Here is a 21770-nt window from a genome sequence, read left to right on the forward strand (position 1 = left end):
GGTAAATAGGGGATTCTCTAAAAGGTGACTGGAAGACATAGCTTGGTTTCACTGCACGAGCAGCAAAAAAACATTTCATGGTGGATCAGCCTTTTTATACCTGAGAGTGTTGGGAATACTGTTGAACAGAGACTGTCTAAATCTGATTGCTACCAAAGATGAGGACACTTATTCCATTGTTTAGAGATGAAAGTACATGTAGTTAAATGCATGTTGAGGCAGAGGAGGTTCTGAGGTTTCTGGGCATGTTGTTTAGAGAAGGGAGTGTGGGCATAGTACCTGCAGATGAAGGAACTAGATGTCCAACGCATTATTATAAGGTAGGTGTGTGTGTGTGTGTGTGCGTGTGTGTGTGTGTAAAATACAAACCAAATAGGCTTCCAGGCTAAACTTTGAGAGAGGGCACACACACACACACACGCACACAATTTAACTGAGAAAAGAATATCCTAGGGGATGGAGAGATGGCTCAGTGGTTAAGAGCCCTGCCTGCTCTTTCAAAGGACCTGGGTTCAATTCCCAACACCCATATGGCAGCTCAAAACTGTCTGTAATCCCAAGGGATCTGACACCTTCACACTAATGCATATAAAATAAAGTTAAATAAATAAATAAATTTTAAAAAAGACTTAAAAAAAAACAAAAAAGAATATTCTTGTAGAGGTGTCTCCTTTTGGATCCTCAGGAAGTACGGTAAGCCTGGGTGGACATGGTGATCTGTCTGTAATTCCAGCACTGGGGAAGGGGACAGACCATCCCCACGACAAGCAAGCTGGGTGGAGTAGCTGAAAGGGGGAGCTCAGACTTCTGCTAGAGACCCTGCCTCGATGTGTAAGAGGGAAAGCTATCAGCAAGACGCCCAACATGAGCCTCTAGCATACAGGTACAGTTCCACACACAGAAGAACACACACACACACACACACACACACACACACACACGACAAAGACTGCCCTTATGTGATAGCTAACAAACACGTTGCCCAGCTTTTATTCATTGTGTAATAGTGATGAGCCATTTTCCTTCGGAGAAAAGGATATTTCTAAGAAGGGTGTGATGATTCATTACTGTGACCGAGAGAATCCTGCCAGTCAAGGCTACACAGCAAGTTCCAGCTCAAAAACAAAACAAAATAAATCCCAAAACACGGGACTTTTAGGTCCAGCCTGAAGTCGTGTTTAAAAACACCTACAGTGTCCCACCTTGAACTGATGACAACATACAAACAATGTTCAGGACTGGCTAGCCAGGTGGGTCCTAACACCGGACACCCTCTACGTCGGCTTGTGGCTATGCTCCTAAGACCAGTGCTGATGGGGTCCAGTGGCTCTCAGAGACGGCAAACAGACACACCTCATTCCGTGGCTTTGAAACTGCCCTATCCGTCTTTTGCTAATCACCACACTCCCTGTCTCAGCACACTCCTGGGTTGTAATAAGAAGCATCGTTATCTAAGATGAATGCTGCTGACTAAACCTTTGTAGCCACTGGGCGTGTGTACTTTCTGTTTTCACGAATGCTTAGGTGTCAATGGTCCAGAACCACCCGTGCCGCTCATGCTAGCTCTCTCCCTCTGCCTCTCCCTCCCTGCCTCTCCCTCTGCCTCTCTCTCTCTTCTGACATCAACAGTGTGATTTGGGGGGGGGGGGTCTTGGTGATCCCTGGTGCATACTATTTGTATTTGACTGCACTTGAAATATTCTTGAAAACAGCCTTCCATGGAAGTCAATGGACATATCTAACAAACTCATGATCAGCTTCTCAGTGATGGTCTCTCCCAGGATATGACTCCATTGTGCGCATGTTGTCGCTGCAAAACTTGTGAGAGATTAATCTTTCTTGCAGTTCTGAAGCTTGTAGCTGCTCAGCAAGAGCTGGACCAGTGAACCTGATTCCAGCACTGTTCTAGGGATATGAGTTTTCATTGATAAATGATGAAATTTATATTTGTCATTTATAAAACACACTTTGGTATGGAGTTTGCACTTGGTCTTAGCCAAAAGACCAAGAAACCATTGCTATGGATTTGGGTCAGTCTTCCTGCAATGGCCACTTCCTTTATTAACATGTAATATAAATAGACCACACCTTGCTGCTTCACTGCTGTGCCCTGTATCTTTTTGGCTTGAAAAAAAAAATGTTCAGTTTTATTTTATGGGTATGTTTGTGTGTGTATGTCTCTGTGTGTCTGTGTGTGTGTGTGTGTTTGTGTGTGTGTGTGTGTGTGAATGAAGGGTCCTTGAAGGCCAGAAGAGGGTGTCATATCTCTTGAAGCTAGAGTTACTGGTCACTGTGAGCCACCCAACTTAAGTCCTCTCCAAGAGCGGTGTGTGCTGCTGAATGCTGAGCCATCTCTCCAGCCTTGGCTCTTTGTTTTAAGACTGTATCACAAAGCACTCCTCTTCTCTTATGGTAATGTTCTCATGATCAAACATATAAACACATTGTATAAATTACATCTTCAAATTAGCATGTAAAGCATCAAATAGCTATGATATTTTCAAGCGGAATTTGTTTCAGTTGACTTTTCCACCCCCTTTCAGCTCCCTTACTTCCTGCTGCTCCCTTGTGTACCCATCCTTGTCTCCCTTGCCCTTTCATGTCCGTTGCACGTTGCTCCTGCCTCCTTGTCTCAACACTTGTTTTACTTCCTTCTTAGTCTCCTTTCCAGTTTTCTAGGCTTTACTTACATTTTCTCCTGTTTATGTGCATACACATATACATCACATTTTAAAGATTTATTTATTATCTATACGTGTTATGTGCGTTCGTTGCACACAAGCACCTTCTTGAAAATATGTACACCATGCTCCCCACCTTCAGGCAATTTGCCTTTTTAGGGAGATGAAGAAACAAGCAAGAAGGCAAAAGGGAGAGAAACGAGTGCTACCCACAGGGCAGCAGTGACATTGGTGGCTTTGGTCTTCGTGGCAGCAGCTCATGTTCCTGAGGCTGGTATCCGATTCCAGCCGGACTACAGTTTTTCTTCCACTCCATCCATGGGTGCCTTTGCTTGCCCTTGTAATAAGGTAGCATTGCTACCATCAGGTGGTGTGTGAGTGAGCGTGCACGTGTGTGTGCGTAGGTGAATGCCAGAAGACAACCCCGGGTGTTGTTTTTCAGGCACTAAGTACCTTGTTTTGAGGCAGAACCTCTCACCAGCCTGGAACCCATCAAGGAGAATAGGTGGCTGGGCCAGTGAGCCTCAGGGAGCCACCAGGCTCTGCCTGCATGGTACTGGGACTGTAAGTGTGACTGGCTTTTTTTATGTGAGCCCTGGGGATCAAACTCAAGTCCCCGTGCTTACAAAACAAGCATTTTATCACCTGAGCCATCTCCCTAGCCCAGGCAAAGATGATGCTCTCCCTTACCTCATCCCTTGGTTCTCTTGTTCACTCCACATGTGTGAAAACACTTTGAAGCCACCCTGGCATATGCATATGAACTGATACCATTGTCGCCATGGCTTGTTTTCAGCTTGACCTAGAGTCTAGTCAGTTCTGGATTCATTCCTACACAAATAAGAGTTGGGTCTTGGGGTTTTCTTTTTCTAAAGAAGCTCGTTTCAGTTGAACTTGGTAAATGGATCAGTATTCTTTTCTGTTATGAGGTATCTACCAGAGAAGACTACTCACACATAGGTTCAAGCCAGAAGGAAGTCTTTATTAGACACTGGCACCAGAGTAGCCCTGGGTATTTCTCGGGGCAAGCTTTTGAGCACAGAAACCATGCCTTGGGGTGACATACTTCAGCTACCAAAAACAGTTAGCCAGAAGCAGAACTACAGAAGCCAAAAAGCAAGGTTAGTATGTTCAGAGACTCTCCCAGAACTATAGACTTTGATGAATTAAGTATTTGTTTTTGCTTTGGCAGGTGGTGTTGTCTATGTGCTGAGTTTTACATCTCAGATGATACTTCCATCATGGAGTCAGTTGTGCTAAGACCTGGATGCCTGCTGCATTCTCCACATGTCTCAAGGGTAACCCATTCCCAAGTGTGCCAATCTGGAGCTAACATGAGCTGTCCCGACCCAAAACTCCTGAAACCTATCCCTGTCCTGTGTCACCTGGGGCATGTCCTCTGGGCTGCCTTCAGTTCCATAATCTTGTTCCATATGGGAGGAAGCCTTCCCATAATCCTCTGGTTAACCCCTAGGCTGTCTATATTGGCTGGAGAGCTTGTGTCCTTGTGTGGGGCAAGGATGTTTGCCACTTTGAAAGACTGTGTCATGAAACATCCTTCCTGGGAAATTCTGTACCTAGAGGCTCACTGAGGAAAGCCTAATCTCAGGATGGACAAACAAGGCCACTTGGCCCAAGATGACTCCCATATACTTAGGGAAAGCCCAGAAGAACAGTGTGCTTTCCATATACAGCCATAGGTGATGCTATCTAGGGGAAATGGAAGAGTGACTCCCTACCAGCTGGAGAACCTAGGAACTTAAGGGTAATGTGCCTTCATCACCTGCCCTTTCAAAGCTGTACCTGGGTCCGGTTTCAGGATTTCTAGCCCTGAACTCTGAACTTTCTTTGCATGTTATAAAAACTGGATCATCTTAAATGGTCCTTTTAGTTTGCTTTCTGTGATAAACACCACAACCAAAGACAATTTAGGAGAGGAAGGATTAGTTTGTTCCAGTTTACACTCCCAGGTAACAGTCTATCACTGAGGGAAATCGAAACAGGGACTCGAGCAGGAACAGCAGCGGAAGCCATGGAGGAATGCTGCTTCCTGGCTTGCTTGCTTGCTTGCTTGCAGGCTTACATTCAGTTAGCATTTTTTAGACAGCCTAGGACCATCTTCCCAGAGATGGCTCCACCCACAGAAAGCTGGGTCCTTTCACATCAATCAACCATCAAGAAAATGCCTCCTAGACATGACAAGAGGCCAATCTGATCTGGGTAATTCCCCAGCTGAGACTCCCTCAGGTAACTATGGACTGTGTCCACTTTACAGCTGAAACTAAATGAATGATTTTGGTGTTAACCCAGAGAGTTTTTGTAAAGATTCGTTGCCCAAGAATGATAGATATATGATGGATGGACAGATGGGTGGGTGAGTGGGTGGATGGATGGATGCATGGATGAGAGGATGGATGGATGGATGGATGGATGGATGGATGGATGGATGACAGATAAAGTAGATAGATGATAGATAGATAGATAGATAGATAGATAGATAGATAGATAGATAGATAGACAGATAGATAGACATGAACCAGAAAGGTGGCTCACCAAGTAAGGCATTTGCCACCAAGCCTAATGACATGTGTTTGAACCTCCTGTATCTACACTCTACATAGCTGTCCTCTACCTTCCAATTGCCTGATGTGAGAGGTAGGTGTCCCTAAACATATTATGTAATGCACACAACAAAACTATAATAGAAAAATAAATCTTTTTTTAGTGTTTCTTTTTTGCTGTGACTTACTATTTTTTAATTAATTTTTATTTTTTATATTAATTACAGTTTATTTACTTTGTATCCCAGCTGTAGCCCCCTCCCTCATTCCCTCCCAATCCCACCCTCCCTTCGTCATCTCCTCCCTGCCCCTCTCTAAGTCCACTGATAGGGGAGGTCCTCCTCCCCTTCCATCTGATCCTAGCTTATCAGGTCTCTTCAGGACTGGCTGCAATGTCCTCCTCTGTAACCTAGCAAGGTTGCTCCTCCCTCGGGGGAGGGGGGAGGTCAAAGAGCCAGACACTGAGTTCATGTCAGAGACGGTCCCTGTTCCCCTTACTAGAGAACCCACTGAGCTGCCATGGGCTATTTCTGATCAGGGGTTCTAGGTTATCTCCATGCATCCTTTAAAGATAAATTGTTGAGAAAAAGCAAGGGCAAGGTGAAGGAGAAAGACAGGGAGAGAGGGACTCACTGTAAAAACTTGGAGTACACATTAAGGGCAGAAGAGTAGAAACCGTCACTCCCTTTTTCATGACCCCAGATGATGTTGTCTTCTTTGATGCATAAAGACACTCTGCTCATCTCTGTGAATAAAACCAGAGGACCTCTGTGCAGGTGTGATCTGGGTGGTTTCTCCAGGAGTTCTGCTTGAAGGTATTCCTGTCCGTGTAACTCACCCTTAGACACACTCGTATACCCTGGGTGGGTGAAAACCTTGCCCTTTGGACAAATAGAATTTTTTTTAATTGATTGATCTTGACTCGTAATACACTGAGGAAGAAGCAAAGCCAATGGAAAGCCTACATTTGGCCAGTTCCGGATTCCCGTTTGTTTATTTGATTCCTACGCTTCTGCCTTAGTTATTGCTTTATTGCTGTGGAAAAAAAAAATGCTATGACCAAAGCAACTTATAAAAGAAAGCATTTAATTGACCTTACGGTTTCAGAGGATTAGGGTCATGATGCTGGAGCAAAGACATGGAGGCAGGAACAGCTGAGAGCCCACATCTCAAAACCGCAAACAGGAGAGTGCACTGGAAACGGCACAGGTCTCTTGAAATCCCAAAGCCTACCTTCAATGGCATATTTCTTTCAGCAAGGTCTCACCTCCTTATCCTCCCCAAACACTTGCCAATTGGGGACCAAGTACTTATGGGCCTGAGACTTCTGGGGTACATTCAAACCACCACAGCTTTTAAGACACCAGGTGTTGGTTTACAGTATCTTCCTCCACAGCCCTGGTCTGCCTGAGAGTCTGCACAGATTAATGTGTTCCACTCCAGTGCCTCGAGCAAATATATTGAGTTTAATGGTCTCCAGTTGGTCAACAGGAAAGAACTAGACGGACAGGGCATGCCCCAGTCAACCGATAAGTTACAAAAGCTACACCTAGTTACAGGTGCTGCCGATTCCTTCCTCTCATTTCTGTCACAAAAACATAAATAAGAAAGGAAAGGAAAGGAGATGGGAGAGAACCCAAACCAACACACACAGCATCAGGCTGAATTATCCCAGCTTGTAGATCTAGGCCCACATTCTAAGCTGCCCTTTCTGAGCTCCTTGCTTCCCATGACACATCCTTCCTTCAAGCCTTGGACATCTCCTGTCAAAGTTGTTTTCTTAACCCAAAACTAAATCTATTTTTTTATTCTTAAAAAAAAAAAAAAGATGTATTTGTTTGTATTTTATGTGGTGTTTTGCCCATATGTGTGGGAGCCGCATGCATTCAGTGTCTGTAGAGACCAGTAAGGGCACTGGATGCCCTGGAACTGGAATTATAAGCTATTGTGAGCTGCCATGTGGGTGTGCGGAATTGAACCCGGATCCTCAGTAAGAGCCGAGTCTTAGTTACTGTTCGATTGTTGTGCAGAGACACCATGACCACGGGAACTCATTAAGAAGAGCATTTACTACGGGGCTTCCTTAGAGTTTCAGAAGGCGTGTTCATAACTGTCAGGGCTGGGAGCATGGTGGCCGGCAGGTAGGCACGGCGCTGGGGCAGCAGCTGACAGCTTACATTGTATCTGAAAGTTGGAGGTGGCCAGAGTGAGATCGGGCCTTTGAAACCTCAATCCCTACCCCGAGTTCCATGCCTTCTCCAACAAGGCCACATCTCCCAATCCTTCCAAAAACAGTTCTACCAACTAGGACCAAGTAGTCGATTATATGAGCCTGTGGGGGCCATTCTCATTCACGACATCACAAACCAGTAAATGGCATTAACTTCTGAACCATCTCTCCAACCCGCACTCTAGAATCTTTCTTTTCTTCTCTTTCTTTTTGTTTTAAAGGGTTTATCTTTACTTTACTTGTATGAGTGTTTTGCCTGTCTATGTTTGTACACCATGTACACGTCTGATGCAAACAGAGGTCAGAAAAGGACATCAGAGTCCCTGAAACTGGAGTTACAGAGGGTTGCGAGCCACCACGTAGGTGCTGGAAACTGAACCCCAGTCCTCTGCAAGCACAGTAGGTGCTCTTAGCCACTGAGCCATTTCTCCAGCCTGATTTTTATTAACTACTAGGGAATCTACCATTAGCTTCTTAAGTGTCTATGAGATGGATAGAAGACTAGCTAGCTGTCAAAGCAGACACTAAGACTCATAACCAACCCTTGGGCAGAGTACAGGGAATCATATGAAAGAAGTGGGAGGTAGTATGATGGGGAAGGGATAGGAGCTCCACAAGGACCAAATATATCTGGGCACAGGGTCTTTTCTGAGACTGACACTCAACCAAAGACCATGTATGGATATAACCTAGAACCTCTGCTCAGATGTAGCCCGTGGTAGTTCAGTAACCAATTGGTTTCCCGTAGTAAGGGGAACAAGGGCTATTTCTAACAGGAACTCCATGGCAGGCTCTTTGACCTCCCCACCCCCCAAGGGAAGAGCAGTACTGTTAGGCCACAGAGGAGGACTTTGCAGCCAGTCCTGAAGATACCTGATAAAACAAGGTCAGATGAAAGGGGAGGAGGTCCTCCCCTATCAGTGGACTTGGAAAGGGACAGGGAGGAGATGAGGGAGGGAGGGTGGGATTGGGGAGGGAATGAAGGAGTGGGATACAGCGGGGATACAGAGTTAACAAAATGTAACTAGTAAGAAAAATCAAATTTAAAAAAAAAAAAGACTAGCTAGCTGTTGAGATCCAGAAATAATATTCACTTCATTCAAAAGGGCAAGGAAAGCTCTCAGGAAGGAAATGGCCTGCGCAGGAGTGCCCTCGGACTCTGAAGTAGAGAAAGTTGATGCTTCTTGTCATGTGTCAACATCAGCAGCTCATGTCTCACCGAGCAGAGGTAAAGCCATTTCTTCCTCCTTACGTAAAGGGCTGGCATCAGCGGCAGGCAAGCCCAGGGGAGGAGGACCCACCACTTCTGATGCAGCCCTGTCCATAACGGGCTTGCTTAAGGGCACACTCAGCAAATGCACAGCTGCAAGCACTGAGGGACCAGGCCCAATGCTTACTTCTATATTTCTCAGTGCAATGACGTAATTGGCTGAGCCCCCGAGCTCTTCTGGGTTATCAGTTTCCTTATTGAGAATGGCTTCCAATGTCCAATAGTAATAATAGTAACAGCAACAATAATAAAACGCTATCTACAAAGCTATTCATTTTTTTTTAAATAACACATAGTGATATTGTCCAGCAAGGTATTTATTGGACAGCTGTGGAATAAAATAAAATTTACACCCATTGTTCATGTTCTATAACAAAATACACTCCAAACTGATTAAAATTAAAACTCTGAATATCCAGGGATCATAAAACAAGGAGTAACCAAACACAGACACAGACAAAGGACCCTGCTGGAGGTAGACCACAAAGCCATAAAAAAGACAAGCACGTCACTCCTGTTCTTTGTGGGGTTCGTTCTGCCAGCACTGCTTAGACAGACACACATGGGCAGATGGGCAGCGGCAAGCTGTACCTGGGGTTACAGGCTTCTGAGGTTGAACAGGAAGTCAAGGGTGAGAAGATAAAAGGAAAATTGAGAGCAGAGAACTGGTTAGACAGAAAGCCCAGGTGAAGAAAAGTGAGGGAAGCTTGAGAGATTGAGGCTTGAAGAGAATGAGGAAGGGAGTGGGCCACAGGCTAAGTATGACACTGCTGATAGGGAAAGAGGCTGCAGAAAAGACAGCAAAGGTCACTGCTGCAGAAAAGAATCCAGGGCTTGTCATTCAGGTTCTGCAATGGGGCCTGTGGGCCTGGTGGCTGAGGTCGGGGAGAGATCAGGCCACAGCGAGGCCAGGGTTGGGTGAGCCAGGCATGCAGCCTCTGAGCATGCTGGGTGACTAACTGCCCAGGACAGACGACTGGGCAGGCCTGAGATCCGAGGGCCAAGGTGCTTAGTGTGTCTGGGACAGAGCTTGAAGTAAGTGAGAGTACTAGTGAGTTGGTCATCAGACCACCGGAAGAAGAAAGGGGCAGGAGAGGGAGGGAGCTGTCATCTTGGCCCCAGCATTCAGGGAATGAGGGAGGGGGGAGACACATGAAGAGGCTGAGTTTACAGAAAGCAGTGGGGATGGTGACAGGCTTACTACAGAGCCCAGGCTGCCCTCCAACTCTCAGCCCTGCTGCCCCAGCTCCTGAGTGCTGGGGTCACAGGCACATATGTGAACATGTCCAACAACCATTTTAAAGTGTGCAGTTCAATCAGATTAAATATATTAACACTTACTCACCATCCACCCCCATAACTCTTTCCAGTCCATAAAACTGAGGTTTCAGATCTATCTGAGCCATCTCCAAGATGGATCAGCAGTTGAGAACACTTCCTGAGCCGGGCATGGTGGTGTACGCCTCCAATCCCAGCACTCAGGAGGCAGACTCTGCTGGATCTTTGAGTTTGAGGCCAGCCTAGTTTATAGATCGAATTCCAGGACAGCCAGGGCTACACAGAGAAACCCTGTCTTAGAAAATAACCACCGCCAGCAGCAGCAACAACAGCAAAAAAGAGAACTTCTTAACTTTACAGTGGACTCTGATTCTGTTCCCAGCATCCATGTTGAGTGGCTCATAACCACCTGAAATTCCAGCTTCAGGGAATCTGCTCTCTTTTGGCCTTCACAGGCACCTGTATGCGCACACGCGTGCGCACACACACAGGCACACAACACATAAGTACACGTGATCAAAAATGAAATAAATCTTTTTTTAAAAAACCCACAAAACTGAAGTTCTGTGCCCAGCAAATAGCATGCCTCTTTCTTCCTCCTCTTCGGTCCCCTGTGAGTCCGCCTTCTGCTCTATCTCTACCGACATGACTACCTGACTCTCTCGTATAAGCGGACTCATGCATTAGCCATTCTTTTCTGTTGTTTGACCTAACACAGTATCCGAGGTTCATCCACACTGTGAGGTAGGTCAGAGTTTCTTTATAAAGCCAAATCAAAGTTCAGTTTATGCACATGCCGAGTGTTGACTGAGCCCATGGCTTTCCACGTGTGCTCTCCTGGGGGAAGGAAGCCCACAGAGCTTAGGAGAGTGTGCATGCTATGACTGCTGTGTCAAGCCTCTTCTCCTCTCCATTGCCCTGTCTATGAAGAGCGAGCTGCTGGAGTCTCCCGCTAGTATTGCAGCCCTGTCTTTCTCTTTTAGTCCCACCACGGGCACTTCATGGTCTACGTGTGTGTGTGTGTGTGTGTGTGTGTGTGTGTGTGTGTGTGTGTGTACACATGGCCATCGCATAGGGAGGCATATGGTGCTCAGAGGACACCTAGAGGAGTTGATTTTCTCTTTCCACCATATGGGAACAAACCCAGGTCATCAGGCTTGGCAGAAAGTAGCTTTGCCCAACCGCTAAGCCATCCTGCTAGCCCTAGGGTCTATTTTATCTGGTGTTATTATAGCCACCCCTGATACCTTTGCTTACATGGGATATCGTCTTCATTTCCTTTGTTTGGGGTCGGCAGTGTGTCTCTTATAGACAGCATATAGTTGGAGTTTGTCTGTAGTGGGATCTCTCTATTTGCCTAGGCTGGTCTTGTGTACTATTCACCAGAGAAAATTGCTTGAACATAGATTTAAGCCAATGGAAAATCTTTATTAGCAGCCAGCAACTAGACTAGGTGTTCAGGATCCCAGTATAGCCCTGAGCTTTTCTCAGCATGAGCTTTTAAGCACAAAAACCATGACCAGGGTTGATATACTTCAGTTAACAAGAACAGTTAGCCAGAGGCGGGACTACGGAAGCCAAAATGCAAGGTTAGACACTCTCCCAGAATTACAGAGGTTGGTGGATTAGGCCTTTGTCTTAGTTTGGGCAGGTGGTACTGTCTAGGTGCTGACTTTTATAGCCTGAAATGACACTTTCTTTATGGAGTCAGTTGTGCTAAGGTCTGGGGCCCTGGTCCAATCTTGTATCGATACCGATCTTAAATGACTCTCTCCCTAAATACTCCCAAATGTGGGATTATAAGTGTGTGCTACCATGCTTGACACAGTAGAATATTTTTCTATCATTAAGACACATTTGCCAGATGAAATGCTACATACCATTAATCCCAGAACTCTGAAGATGGAGGCAAACAGGTTCTAAGTTCCAGGCCAGCCAAGGCTACAGCTTGAGAACTTGTCTCAAGACAATGAACAAAAAGACACTTTTTTAAAGTTTTTAATTTTGTATGTAAGTGGATGTGCATGTGTCCTGTCATGGATTTGCACATGTGTGTGCAGATACCTTTACAGGCCACAAAAGGACATCAGACACCATGAACCCAAAGTTACCCAAAGGACAGTTGTGAACTGTCCTTGTGGATGCTGGGAACAAAACCAGGGTAGGTCCTCTGCGAGAGCAAGAACAAATACTTTCAACCGCTGACTCCTCTCTCTAGTCCTGGGCAGGTTTCTGTTCTTTTCATTTTAGTGTGAATGGAATGGGGAAGGGAGAAAGAAAGAAAGGAGGAGGCAAGGAGGGAAGGAAGGAGCGGAGGGAGGGAAGGAAGGGGAGGCAGAGAGAGAGGAAGGGAGAGGGAGAGAGAGAAAGGCTATACTATACCTCTGTTTGTCATGCCAACCTACAGCCTTCTCTTGCCAAACTCGCACTGTGCCACAGAGCTACACCCCAGCCCAAGATTAGACTTTTATCCATTCTGTCAATCTATTTTTTGTTAGACTTTAATCTGTTCACACTTAAAGAAATTGCTGATAGAAAGGAGTTTTTATCTTTCCTTGCTGTTTGCTTTTGATAGGCCTTAACGTTTGTCCTTTGTCCTTTATTTCCAGCGCCACTCACCCCTTTTTATTGATTTAAATTTTTTTCGTAGTGAAACATTTAAATTCCTTTCCCACTTGATTTCACATACCCTATGAATACTTTCTTTGTGTGGCCATAGGAATTACAATTATCATGCTAAAGTTACAGCCCCTGAACTTGAGTTTCCATCAACTTATCTTCCGAGCATGCAGATGCTCCAACTCCCCCAGCAGCTAGTCACAGCCTTTCAGTTGCTGTTACCCTGAAACTACATTTGGCACTCAAAACATAAGCTAATAATTACTTGAAATGCATTATTATCCTAAATTATAGAGAAAGTAAAGTGTGGAGTGATGCATCAAGGTTAAAACTGTATCAGATTTTTGTTACTTTTACTTATTTGTGAGTGTGTGTGTGTGTGTGTGTGTGTGTGTGACACCATGTATGTGTGAGAGCTGGAGGACAGCTTGCGGGAAGCAGTTCTCTGGGTCCATCATGAGACCAAAGGATTCATTGATGTCACTTAGCTTAGTGGCAAATGCATTCACTGTCTTGAGTGGTCCTGCCAGCCGATATTATCAGGGTTTTTGTTGTTGCTGTTGCTTTTATTGTTGTTATCGGTGGTGGTGGTGGTGGTGGTGGTGGTGGTGGTGGTGGTGGTGGTGGTAGAGATGGTGTGTGTGCACGTTTGGGGGGTTGTTGGTTTGTTAGACAGCCTCTCTCTGTGTAGTCCTCCCGGCTGGCCAGGAACTCAGTGTAGAGCAGCTTGGCCTAGAACGCACAGCTCTGCCTGCCTCTCCCTCTGAGTGCTGAGGCTGGAGGTGTGCACAATCACCCATTATCAGCTTGAAAGGCAGGAGCAGTGGGCCACTCGGAGCTCTTGATGCTCAGGAGGCTGAAATGGAAGAAACAGCTGAGCCCAGTGGGAGAAGGACAGAGAGAGAAACAAGCTAGGTATAGTGGCATGTACCATTGACCCCACCTTTCAGGAGACAGAGCTAGGTGGATCTCTGTGAGTTCAAGGTCAGCCTGGTCTACATAGTGAGTTCCAGGCAATCCAGAGATATATGGGGAGACCTTGTTTCAAACATGAAAAAAAAAAAAGAAAGAAAAAGAAAAAAGCTTTTCAACCAGTTTTAAAATATATTTTAAATTTTATTTCTGTGTATGAGTGTCTCTGTGTGTGTGTATGTTTACACGTGTGCAGATACCTTCAGGAAGCAGAAGAGGACATTGGATCCCCTGGAGCTGGAGTTACAGGTAGTTGTGAGCTGCCAGACATGAGTGGTGGGAACTAAACTATAGTCCTCTATGAGAGCAGCCAGTGTTCCTAACCACTGACCTGCCCCACCCTTTTCTTTTATCTTCAGATATCTTCATTTCCCTTTGAACTCAGAAAGGAAATTTTGTCAAATAAAGAATTAAGCTCATAATTCTTGGTTAATTGATTTTGAGTGTCTCTCTCTCCCTCCAATTGAAAATACTGTCCGTTTGCAGGCTTCCAAATTATATTTACCAATAACCTTATTGGAGCTCACCTGTATATGAAAAATCTCTTCTTTCATCATCTTTGTCTTCCAGAAGTTTGATTCTAATGCTTCTCAGAGTGAAGGTGGATTCAATTTCCCAGAGTACCTTGAGCTTCCTGTTGACACTTGTATATTTAATCAGGTTTGAGGACTTTTCTATCTCCGCTTCAAATATTTTCCCTGCACCTTTCCCTCCCATCTAAGATTCCCACATCCCCAACGTATGTGACCTGTGATGGTATTCATCAAGTTCCTGAGGTCATGTTCATGTATTGAATCTTTTCTTTCTCTTCTTTATATTTAGTAATTTCTACTGTCAAGTCTCTTTGACCAGCTCAGCCCCAACCTTTGGGAGTGAAATTTCAATTTTAGCGCTGAGCTTTTCAGCTGCCACTTTTCTTTTAGTTTCTTTTTAGGTTTTAAAAACTTGTTTTGATATTGCAAATTTGTTCACATACTTTTTTCTTTATTTTCTCCACATCTTTCGATTGATGGAGCCTCATCACCATGGATTGTCTCAATGTGTTCACTGAGTAGATTGATCACCATGTCCTTCTCAAGTATAATTTTGGTTGCCTGTTCCAGAATAGCCATAGCAGATAGCATCTACTAACTCTGTTGTCTCTGTGGGGAGACAGCAGAAACCTCCTGATCTGCCATCTCTCCAGAATTCTCTCTGGTTCTGGCCTGTATTTTTCTATTCTACTGCTTACAACTGTGAGTTCTATTTCCTCACTTGCTTTTTAGTTTCTGGGATGGAAGGTGTGCTGACTAGATTTATGTCAACTTGACACACACAGTAGTCATCTGAGAGGAGGACACCTCGAGTGAGAAAATGTAGGCAAGCCTGTAGAGCATTTTCTTAATTTGTGATCGATGAGGAAGAGCTCAGCCCATTGTGAGTGGTGCCAACCCTGGGCTGGTGATCCTGGTTCCATAAGAAAGCAGGCTGAGCAAGCCAGGGGAAGCAAGCAAGTAAGCAGAGCCCTCCATGGCCTCTGCATCAGCTCCCGCCTCCAGGTTCCTGCCCTGTTTGAGTTCCTGTCCAGACTTTCCTCAGTGATGAAGGGTGATATGGAAACGTAAAGCCGAATAAACCTTTTCCTCCCCAGCTTGCTTTTTGGTCATGGTGTTTCATCTCAGCAAAAGAAAGCCCAAGACAGAAGGTGACATAATTTAGAGAGCTTCAGGGATGCACCGCCATACCAGGCTTATGTAGTGCTGGGCATCAAACCCAAGGCTTTGTTCTACTGCCCCAACCTCTTGCAGAGCCTTTACTCCTAATCACGTGAGGTGTTTTGCTATTGTACCTACTAGTTTGTGTGTGTGAGTGTGTGCTTGTGTATGGATACACACGTGCATGTGTGCATGAGCTCACCCATATGCAGATGCTCTACAGAACCTCTGCCTCCAGGAAATGGCAGCCACTGATGATCAGGCATATGGACTCTGAGCTCATCGAAGTCACCACCAGTGGAAGGTGTGAGCGCACACTGTTGCTGCTTGCTGCTTTATGTCAGATAAGGGCATTTACTATTTTAGATAAGTGCTTACGATCCTTCCTGGTAAATCCCTCAACACACTGCATCTGTTGAAATTGGACACAATCCAGCTACCTTCCTCCATGACACGATGGCTCATAATTTCAGCATTCAAGATCCTATTGATCAAGATAAAAAGCAGGCAGCTAGGGAGGGAATGGGATCAGCGTCAACATCCGAGTCATCTGGGCTCTTTAAATCACCTGGAAGCCACAGAAAATGGAGAAAGGGGATTATGACCACGGAGGCTGAAACCCTTAGAGGCGATCCAAGCACACATGCCCAGCAGCTGGGAAGCAATGTCCTTTGTGGTCTCCCTGGCTCCTGCTGATTACATACAAACTGCCATGATTACCTGCTACCTCAAGCACTAAGAAAGTGGAGGAAGGGTGATCATAAGTTCGCAGTTCTTTCTTGCCTACATAGAAAGTCTAGGGCTAGCTTGGGCTATAAGAAACTGTGGCTCAAAAATATAAATAGATCAAAATAAAGCAAAACAGAAAAGCAGAGCAGCTGCCAAATCTCCCCTGAACAATAACCTTGATCCTCTGGTTGGTTCCCTTCAACACTTCTAAAAGGTGTTCTCACCTTCCCCAAAGAGCCCGGATGGAGATGAGAACCCAATACTGATCTAGAGGACTTCATCTCCGGAACACAGTCCCTGAAACCCACCTAGCATGAAGATATTCCTGTTTGGCAGGCTTTCCCATTGTTTTTGTCTGTCTGTCTGTCTGTCTGTCTGTTTCATGATAAACTCATGTTCTCAGATTGGGTAAGAGATGACATTTTATTTTATGTGCTGATTGGAGTTACTATTGCTGTGATGAAATATCATGGCCAAAAGCAAGTTAGGGAGGGAAGGGTTCATTTGGCTCTCATTTCCACATCATAGGCCATTAGTGAAGGAAGCCAGGACAGGAAATCCAACAGGACAGGAACTTGGAGGCAGGACCTGACCTGTAGGCTATAGAAGAAGTGTTCCTGACTGCTTGCTAATCATGGCTTGCTCGGCCTGCTTTGTTAGAGAACCCAGGACCACCAGCCCATGGATAGCACCACCCACAACGGTCTGGGCCCTCCCCATCAATCACGAACTAAGAAAATCCACTACAGTGAGATCTTTCTCAGTCGAGGTTCCCTCCTTTCAGACAACTCCAGCTTGTATCGAGCCGACCCCTTGTCAGCTTGACACACGAACGAATCCCTGTTAAGCCACACCTTCCCTTTCTTGTGCATCCCCAAGACCACACGTTAACATCAACGTCATAAAAGAAAACGTTCTACAAACTTAAAAGGTCCCACCATCTTTACAAGTTCAAACACTTTAAAATGCAGGCTTTGTGCCAAGCCTCAGATGCTCTCCATGACCCTTCAGGCCTTCAAAGCCAGCACCACCTGGGTGACTCTTACACTACCAAGTTCAGCTGCCAACATGAGGAATAATCTTGGCAGTCTCTGGGACACAGCTCATCTGTGCTCTCAGGAAACACTTCCCAGAAACACTTTACCTAAGTTAAATTACTCCCTTCTTAATCACCACTCATTTCTCAGCTCCAGTGGACAAGCATTGAATAGCCCAGCAAAGCAATGATTTGATAGTTCTGGTATTTTGTTAATCATAGCTGATTCTTCAGCCCCAGCTAACCAGAAGCACGGAATCTTAATTCAGAACAACATAGCTTCAGCAGACTCTAAACTTGCCTCCGAAGTGCAACAAGCCATACTGCCATCATCTGCACTGCTTCAACATTTTCTCAGAAGCTCCAACACAGCAACTCAGCATGTTCTTAGCCCTCAACGGCTTTTCCAGGCCAAAGTTCTAAATTCCTTCCACAGTTCTTCCTCTTCCCCCACCTCCCCAGCAATATTTTATTTGCATTATGAGGGCATGGGAAAGCAAGTTTTAGACATGGTGAGCTGACGTCCCTAAGTGTTTCTGTTTGTTATTCTGAAACACCGGACAGTTATCTGAAGGCGCCAAAATCTGAAGATTGACATTTGATGTGATTCTTTGATCTAAGCTAGAGGACTCTCTTAACATTTTGCCAATTGTCCTAAAAAATGGCCTGAGGAATAGAAAATTCCAGATCATGTTCTGTGTTTAGTTGCCCTTTGTTCTTTCACAACATTTAAGATTCAGTGCTTCCTTCGTTTTTTGATAGCTTATGAATTTGACAGAGTGTGAAAGAATATGCCTTTTTAAATATTTATTTTTTTATTATTTATGGAGGTGTATGCAAATGAGTGCAGATGGCCATGGAGGCCGGATCCCACAGAGCTCGAATTACAGGCATTCATGACCTACCCAATATGGGTGCTGGGACCTGAACTCTAGTCCTCTAGAAGAGCAGCCAAGTACTCTCAATCACTGAGCCATCTTTCTAGCCCTGGAACCATTTATTTCAGATACTGTCCTTCTCCATGAATCTGTGTGATACTCCCTCATAAACAGGTCTCCATTATGCACTCACAGAAGAAGCTGCAGGCATGTTTGTCCTCTCTTCGGTGATAAAACAGAAACATGGTTATATTGGATATATAGATTAGATGGCAGTGTGAAGAGTATAGATTGCCTATTCTCTCCATACTAGACAAATTGGAAGAATTACTTGTAGGGTTTGAGAGCTAAACATCTGTTTCAAGGATCCAGGTGGCCTTCAAGAGAAGCCATGACATTTCTGGCATTCTGTAATTCAATGAAGGACAAGAAGCAAATACATGAATTTAATAAACAGAAAATACAGCTGGTCTCCTCATGCTTGTCACCATTCTTAGAAACTGTACTCCTGATTCATAGAGGTGCTTGACAGGGGGAGATTACAAGCATGGATGCTGGGGTGGAAAAGGGGGGTGACAGCCTGGTGCTACTGTCATGACTCAGAAGCCCCCTCGGGTGCTAACGCTTCAAAGCCTTAGAGTCTGTGATACTCCAGCAGGAAAGCAGCTGTGCCTTTGTGCGTGTTTGCTAGTGTTACCAGTGGCTGTGGACTGTGCGGGTGTCTTCAGGCTCTTGGCCTCTGACCCAAGGAACTGAAGATCAGGGCTACACAGATTTGCAGAAGGAGCAAGATGGCTTGGAACGAAGCGTTAACGCAGATTATAGAGGAGTACATTGTCAAGACTGACAGCTGGCCACGAGAGTGAAGAGTTCTCACGGGTCCCGATCGCTGTTTCAGAGCTTCCTTTTATGGGGTTCAAGAAATGTAGAAATCGGCTATTGAGGGGTATAGTGTGGGTAATGTTGTTCTAACCAACAGATTAGGTCGTCTGTTCACTTTGTGCACTGCACGTGTTCCTGATTTTAATCCTTTTTAGTGCACCGGATTTTAATCCCATGCACACCCGATCATGCATGGGTATAAGATGGGGGTCTCTCCCTAAAAGGTGACTAGAGGACACAGCATTGCTTCACTGCCCCTGCATTCAAAATCAGTTCAGGCCAGACCGCTCCTTCTATTCCTCATACCTAGAGATAATGGGAATGAACCTAAGTAGAAAACATCTGACCATGACTTACGGTATTTATTCTGTTGTGCAGAGACGGGAGTCCATGCAGCCTGATATATATGGGAATGGAAGAGATTCTGAGGTTGCTAGGTGCATGGTTTAGAGGTGTGTGTGTGTGTGTGTGTGTGTGTGTGTGTGTGTGTGTGTGTGTACAGTACACACAGGTGAAGGAACACGACTGCCAAGTGTGTTACCCTAAACCAAATGGGGGCCCCAGAGTACTAAACTGTGTCAATTAATTTACAATCACTGCACATATGCGCAAACACTAACACCTATCCAAACCCATTGATGTTCTGTGCATACAATGCACATTTGCAGAATATCTAGTCATAAAAAAAATTTAAACTAGGGGTGGCCAGGTGGCTCATCCAGTAAGGATGCTAGCTAGCTACCACCAACCTGGCAGCCTGAGTTCCATCCCTGGAACTCACATGATAGAAGGGGAGACACAACTCCAGCAAGCCGTCCTCTGCAGTATGGACTCACCATTCCCTCTAACAAATAAATAAACACAATACAGGATTCTTATTTTGGAACCAGAGGCTGGGATACAGCTCTGTGTCAGAGCTCAGGCACAGCATGTCTTTTTAAAACTACACAGTATCTGCAATGTCATGTCATGTGACTTTTGACTGAATTAAAACCTTTTTCCTGGGGCTGGAGAGATGGCTCAGTGGTTAAGAGCAATGGCCGGTCTTCCTAGAGGTCCTAAGTTCAATTTCCAGCAACCACATGGTGGCCCACAGTTATCTATACTGAGATCTGATGCCCTCTTCTGGCATGCAGGTTTACACGCAAACAGAGCACTTATATGTAAAATAAATAAATAAATAAATAAATAAATCCTTTAAATTTTTTTCCTTTTATCATCTTAACTTCTGAAAAACAAATACATGAAAATAAATTTAGAACCAAATGGTATGTTGTAGCAATGAATTCTCTAATGACTTCTCCAGTCACAAAGTGCTGTTTCCTCCCCTGGGTACTCACAATACCTCATCTTATTCTAATGTATCCCCAGCCAAGTTCTTCGGTCTGTGCATCAGGTGACAAGACTCAGGAAAGTCGCCATGTGTGACAGTCTCAACTGGGTTGATGGTAGTTCACAACTGTTCTCTTGACAGCTTTGTCAGCAGCCAGGGGACAAAGACACAGCTTCACTGTCCCGTCCAGCGGGAGTTCAACAGGTTCCTAAAAGGGGGATGGGAGAATGAATGGTGGGACAGAGAGATGTGAAGAAGGAGGCCAAGTCTGTTTGTCCGATCAAAGCCTCATTTATTAGAAATTTTTACTCAACTTATATAGGGAGAAGGCAGGAAAGGGGGATGGCTAATTTACTGCTGCAGGAGATAGCAAGAGTGCTTTCATGGCTTGAATATTGCACCTGCAAGATACCATAAGGATGTTTTCTTAAGATATCTCATGGATGCTCTAAAACTAACAGACAGATGTCCTCACAAATCTATCACCCATGACTTAGGATCCTAGATAACTCTTTCACTAATTGGCTTTAGGACTCCACCAAATGACCTTTGCTCACTACTTGGCTTTGGCTTCAGTAGATAGCTTGGTCTCCACTAAATAGCTTTGGCTCACTATTTGGCTTTGGCTTCAGTAAACAGCTTTGGCTCCTGTCACAAAGTGCTGTTTCCTGGGTACTCACAGTACCTCATCTTATTCTAATGTATCCCAGCCAAGTTCTTCTGTCTGTGCATCAGGTGACAAGACTCAGGAAAGTGTGAAAGCTATGTGTGACAGTCTCAACTAGGTTGATGGTAGTTCACAACTGTTCTCTTGACAGCTTTGTCAGCAGCCAGGGGACAAAGACACAGCTTCACATGGTCACCCTCAGCAATCTGAGGAAGATCCCCTAGAGTTTTAGGAATCTAGACTATGGTCAAACTAGGTTTCGTGGCTTCCATGCTTGGGGGGAAAAATCAGAATTCAAGACTGGCCAGATGTGAAGCAAAGTTGGATATTTTATTAAAGATGTTTTAACCAAATGGGTATAGGCTTCTCAGAGAAGCCATAACTTTTACATACCTTTTAGAGCAATCATGTTTAGTGGACTCTGAAGTTTCCAGCTTCAAAACATTGCTAAGACACCTGACGAGGTAACGAGGTGGGCCCTGGGGGCACCTGCCAGGGTTGTAGTTGATGACTGGCCGGAAAGGGAACTACGTCGACCATAAACAAGTTAAGTTTGGGTCAAGGTACTTATGGAGTGTCTGGGGAAACGTCCCACCAAGGTCAGATACAGCTGCTTCTCTGTCAGGTCAACACAAAATATCTACGAATGGCCTGTGTGTGTCACGCCTTTGCAGGAGATGCCTGCTGTGCTTGCTAAAGGCTTTACTCAGACGCCAGGGTACGAGGCTTCTGTCCCGTCTCCTATACATATCGGTTTTCCTGTCTTGATATCCTGACCCGGGTTTCATGGGTGTCAGCTTGTCATACCTAGAGGCCTGTGACAGGGGAGAACAGTTCATATCAGGGCTCAAGGGAAGCATGGGGAACTGGATGGAGTTTCTATTTTATTAAGAAGCAGTAAGAACTTACGTACACTTGGCACATTTTTTTTCTTTTTTTA

This window comes from Psammomys obesus, unplaced genomic scaffold (assembly GCF_907164565.1).
Source record: "Psammomys obesus unplaced genomic scaffold, mPsaObe1.curated_primary_1811, whole genome shotgun sequence".
NCBI classification, from domain to species: Eukaryota; Metazoa; Chordata; class Mammalia; order Rodentia; family Muridae; genus Psammomys; species Psammomys obesus.